Below are 6,000 nucleotides of genomic sequence, written 5' to 3' on the forward strand. Positions count from 1 at the left end.
AACTGAATTTAATAACATAACAGTGATGTGATAAATACAACAAATAAGAGCGCGGTCTGGTGCGGTGGTAATACGGTGTGCTCCAGGCAGCACAAACGGTCCGGAGCCAGAAATAGTTCGGACCCAAGGACCCCGCCGACACCCCCCAGGTGGCCGCGACAAACCGAGTCTGTGAAAGAAGAAACCATCATGTGAGTCCACACTCCACACACAGAGAGACCACTCAAAGGTGTACATAAACAGCAAACACTTCCTGGCTTAATCACTAATCAGCTTCCCACCCTGCAGGCATGGAACACCCAGTTCACATTCTCAACTGCAGTGGAAGCTGATTAAACGACTAACATAACAGCTCAATATAATAAGGTGTGAGGGACACCACATTTACTGACTGTACTAATGTTAGTCACAAAACCTAACGTACCTCAGGAAGTGTGCTGACGAGCGTGAGACCTCACCCCCTCCTCTTTCACAGACCATAGCATCAAACCTGGATGGTCTCTGCATCCATGATGATGAGATGGCTCTCAAGACGACGATCTCACCCGTCTGATCACAAGGTCGAGTCTCTGGCAAATACACACTGTGTACTCCAGACTTAAATGCCACCATGCCCCAATCCATAGAGATGCACCACAGCTGTGAGTCCTGACGAGCTGCACATGATCAGCCTCAGGTGATCAGGGTGAGGTCCTGATAACTCAGCCACACAGCCACTCAGTCCTAAATGCGTGCCACCTGGAAGGAAAAACAAAAGACAGAAACAGAAGACAGCCAGGCACCCCCAGCCATACAACACTAGACCAGCCTAGTGTGACATTTTTCATTAATTTCTTATTATTATTCATTAATTGCTCATTATTATTGCACCAAAGTGCAAAGAGTAAAATACAAAATGTATGATATTTGTTTTAAATTCAGTGAAATGGAGACAATTAAGCTACACAAACATGGGTCTACAAAGAATGCAATGCCATACAAAGTTAATTATGTTGTTTCATTCCAAATAGGCCCATTTATTGTGTGTGTGTGTGTGTGTGTGTGTGTGTGTGTGTGTGTGTGTGTGTGTGTGTGTGTGTGTGTGTGTGTGTGTGTGTGTGTGTGTGTCTGTGTGTGTGTGTGTGTGGTAGGCAGGAGTGCCTGATAATGCAAGTTTGGCTGCTATTAAGATTCCACATATTAAATGGCCGATTAGCTGGCCACTGCATTTTATCTTCTGCAAACATGTTTAAAGACAACGTTATTGGTGCTGGATTTGGTGGACCCCTTGCAACAGTATTTTCCCCTGATGATTTGGTATGCATTCTCCTTTTTCTCTTGGCTATGAAAAACTGTGAGCATACCACTGTATTAGTGCAGCCTTCATTCATTGTTTCTCCATTTGTTGTTTTTATAGCACATTAATTGAGCCAAAGCTGAAATAGAAAGAGTAAAGTACGCTACAATAAAATAAGTATACATGTCGAAAGTTGTATGAAGTCAAGTAGACTGCAATAAAAAGTAAAATGTGGATGTCTCAATAAGTAGCCTATTCCAAACTGAGTTTTAAATTCACACAAAAATAACTAGACCATGAGCCATTATGCTAATGCCTACCTGCCATTCAGAGGTAAATGGCTGGGCTTGTTGGGGAAAGAGTAGTGACACGAACCCACAACAGGGGGCGCAAATGAACGGTCAATAGATGAGCCAAAAGGTAACAATTTAATGTTGTGAATGTGCACAACGAATATACAGACAATCTCAGAATCTGATAGCAGTCAATACACAAAGGTGACGTGTGGGCAGGCTCGAGGATAGAAGACGTCCGTCCTGAGAAGAGCCGGAACCACACAATTTCCGTCGCCACCGAACCTGGTGAATACTGCAGCCGCCAAGTCCCGAATTCCCAGGTGATCACCGTCCCCGACTGTCGGATCTGGTACTGCTGGCGAGGAGCACAAACAGTGAGATGTGGGTGTGTGCACACCCAGTAACAAAAACAGTCAGAAGGTGGAAAGTCACCTCCACCCCTAATCACACACTCGTGCAGCTCCTGTTAACCACTTATCTGGTTGGGGTATGAAGCGAAGCCGTCGCTGTTCACACCAAACGCCAATCCAGCAGATAAGGCTCACAACAGGAAAGCGGCTGCAAAAAGAGTTCAGACTATGACACAGTTTTCAGTACAGCAGAGAATATTACCTTCACAGGTAGATGATATCTCGGCAATGAGGTGGAGATGCCGTCCGGGTTTTATGGAGCAGTAAGATGAAGTGTAGATGGGTGACAGCTGTCATGAGATAATGAGTGACAGCTGTCACCCCCGGCTGTGTCCGTGGCGGCAGCACCCTCTCGTGCCTGAAGCCCGCACTTCAGGCAGGGCGCCCTCTGGTGGTGGGCCAGCAGGCGCCCGACCAGGTTTATCCGGGTGTCGGCGGTAGAAATCGGCCAGGAGGGCCGGGTCCAGGATGAAGCTCCTCTTCACCCAGAAGCGTTCTTCGGGTCCATACCCCTCCCAGTCCACCAAATACTGGAACCCCCGGCCCATTCGACGGACGTCCAGGAGCCGGCGCACTGTCCAAGCCGGCTCCCCGTCAATGATCCGGGCAGGAGGCGGCGCCGGACCGGGAGCACAGAGGGGTGAGGTGAGGTGTGGTTTAATCCGGGAGACATGAAAAACAGGATGGATCCGCAGTGAAGCCGGGAGCTGGAGCTTCACTGCAGCAGGACTGAGGATTTTGATGATCTTGAATGGTCCAATAAACCTGTCCATCAGTTTGGGGGAGTCCACCTGCAGGGGAATGTCCTTGGTTGATAACCACACCTCCTGCCCGGGCTGGTATGCAGGGGCCGGGGACCGCCAGCAGTCTGCATGGGCCTTAGCCCTCGTCCGGGCCTTTAACAAGGCAGAACGGGCGGTGCGCCACACCCGACGGCACCTCCGCAGGTGGGCCTGGACCGAGGGCACACCGACCTCTCCCTCCACCACGGGAAACAATGGGGGCTGGTACCCCAGACACACCTCAAATGGGGAGAGGCCGGTGGCAGAAGACACCTGGCTGTTATGTGCATACTCGATCCAGGCCAGATGGTTACTCCAGGCCGTCGGGTGCGCGGATGTCACACAGCGGAGGGTCTGTTCCAACTCTTGGTTGGCCCGTTCCGCCTGTCCGTTCGTCTGTGGGTGGTACCCAGATGAGAGGCTCACGGTGACCCCCAGTTCTCTGCAGAAACTCCTCCAGACGTGAGAGGAAAACTGGGGACCACGATCCGAGACTACGTCAGTTGGTATCCCATGCAGACGGACGACGTGGTGGACCAGGAGGTCTGCTGTCTCCTGGGCCGTTGGGAGCTTCGGGAGAGCCACGAAGTGGGCCGCCTTGGAGAATCGGTCCACTATCGTGAGGATGGTGGTGTTGCCCTGGGACGGCGGGAGGCCCGTGACGAAATCCAGGCCGATATGGGACCAGGGGCGATGAGGCACAGGAAGCGGCTGGAGAAGTCCTTGGGACCCTTTGTGGTCTGCCTTGCCCCTGGCACAGGTGGTGCAGGCCTGGACATACTCCCGGACGTCGGCCTCCATGGACGCCCACCAGAAGCGCTGCCGGACAACTGCCACGGTCCTACGCACCCCTGGATGACAGGAGAGCTTGGACCCGTGACAGAAGTCCAAGACTGCAGCTCTGGCCTCTGGTGGGACGTAAAGTCGGTTCTTTGGTCCAGTTCCGGGGTCCGGGCTCTGTGCCAGGGCCTCCCGGACGGTCTTCTCCACGTCCCAGGTGAGGGTGGCCATGATAGTGGACTCCGGAATGATGGGCTCCGGTGGATCCGACAGCTCAGTCTTGACCTCATCTTCATGCACCCGGGACAAGGCATCCGATCTCTGGTTCTTGGTCCCGGGGCGGTAGGTGATTCGGAAGTCAAAACGCCCGAAGAACAGTGACCAGCGGGCTTGCCTGGGGTTCAGGTGTCTCCACTCCTCAAGAGCCTCTTTCACCGCAAGGAGTTCTCGATTGCCGACGTCATAGTTCCGTTCAGCTGGGGTCAACCTGCGAGAAAAGTAGGCACACGGGCGAAGAACCTTTTCGGTCTCTCCGCTCTGGGATAGCACGGCTCCTATCCCTGAGTCAGCGGCGTCCACTTCAACCACGAACTGGCGGCTAGGGTCGGGCTGCACCAGAACTGGTGCAGACGAGAACCGGCGTTTCAACTCCTTGAATGCGGCTTTGCACCGATCCGACCAGGTGAAGGGGACTTTTGGAGAGGTCAGGGCTGTCAGGGGGCTAACTACCTGACTGTAGCCCTTAATGAACCTCCTGTAGAAATTTGCGAAGCCGAGGAACTGTTGCAGCTTCCCACGGCTTGTTGGTTGGGGCCAATCTCTCACCGCCGCAACCTTGGCCAGATCAGGGGCGACGGAGTTGGAGGAGATGATGAACCCCAGGAAGGACAAAGAGGTGCGGTGAAACTCACACTTCTCGCCCTTCACAAACAGCCGGTTCTCCAACAACCGCTGCAGGACCTGACGTACATGCTGGACATGAGTCTCAGGGTCCGGGGAAAAGATGAGTATGTCATCCAGATATACGAAGATGAATCGGTGCAGGAAGTCCCGCAAGACGTCATTAACCAAAGCTTGGAATGTCGCGGGGGCGTTAGTGAGGCCGAACGGCATGACCAGGTACTCAAAATGACCTAACGGGGTGTTAAATGCCGTCTTCCATTCGTCTCCCTTCCGGATCCGAACCAGGTGATACGCATTCCTAAGGTCCAGTTTGGTGAAAATTTGGGCTCCATGCAGGGGCGTGAACACTGAATCCAACAGGGGTAAAGGGTATCGATTACGAACTGTTATGTCGTTCAGCCCCCTGTAATCAATGCATGGACGGAGTCCGCCATCTTTCTTGCCCACAAAAAAGAAACCTGCACCCATCAGGGAGGTGGAATTCCGGATCAGCCCGGCAGCTAATGAGTCCCAGATGTAGGTCTCCATTGATTCGCGCTCAGGACGTGAGAGGTTGTACAGCCTGCTGGACGGGTACTCAGCGCCCGGGACCAAATCAATGGCACAATCGTACGGACGGTGCGGGGGAAGGGTGAGCGCCAGATCCTTGCTGAAGATGTCAGCAAGGTCGTGGTACTCAACCGGCACCGCCGCCAGATTGGGAGGGACTTTAACCTCCTCATTAGCATTTACACCGGGAGGAACCGAGGATCCTAAACACTTCCGGTGGCAGGTTTCGCTCCACTGAGTCACAACCCCAGACGGCCAATCAATCCGGGGATTGTGTTTAATCATCCATGGGAAGCCCAAAACCACGCGGGAGGTAGAAGGAGTTACAAAAAACTCAATCTCCTCCTGGTGATTCCGAGACACTACCAGGGTTACAGGTAGTGTCTTGTGTGTGATAAAAGGGAGAAGAGTGCCATCTAGTGCTCGCACCCTCACTGGCGAAGAAAGCGCCACCAGAGGGAGCCCTACCTCCCTTGCCCATCTGCTGTCCAGCAGATTCCCTTCTGACCCCGTGTCCACCAGTGCTGGGGCTTGAAGGGTTAGATCCCCGCTCAGGATTTTAACTGGGAGTCGTGTTGACAGGTGTGTATGACCCACGTGAATGTTTTGACCCCCCCTCAGCCCAGTCTCTAAGGGCGGGCGTTTGTGTTTTGACCGTTTGAGGCAGTCTCTCTGCTGATGCTCACTCGAGCCGCAGACAAAACACTCCCCGCGGGCCAGCCTCCTCTGTCTGAATGTGGCCCTGCTCGTGTCCCTAGCACCGTCAGCAGGGGGAGCTGTAGCCACACGGAGCGCTGTGGCTGTGGAGCGTGGGGAAGCCGGCTCTCTTTCGGACCCGGGAGGAAGAGGGACGGCTTGTGCCTGACCACGCCCTTCGCCTCGCTCCCGTCAGCGTTCTTCTAACCGATTGTCCAACCGTATAACCAAATCGATAAGCTCAGCCAAATCCCGCGGTTCCTCCTTAGCCACCAGGTGCTCCTTCAGGACCAACAACAGTCCGTTTA

This window comes from Thalassophryne amazonica, chromosome 4, assembly GCF_902500255.1.
Source record: "Thalassophryne amazonica chromosome 4, fThaAma1.1, whole genome shotgun sequence".
Lineage (NCBI taxonomy): Eukaryota > Metazoa > Chordata > Actinopteri > Batrachoidiformes > Batrachoididae > Thalassophryne > Thalassophryne amazonica.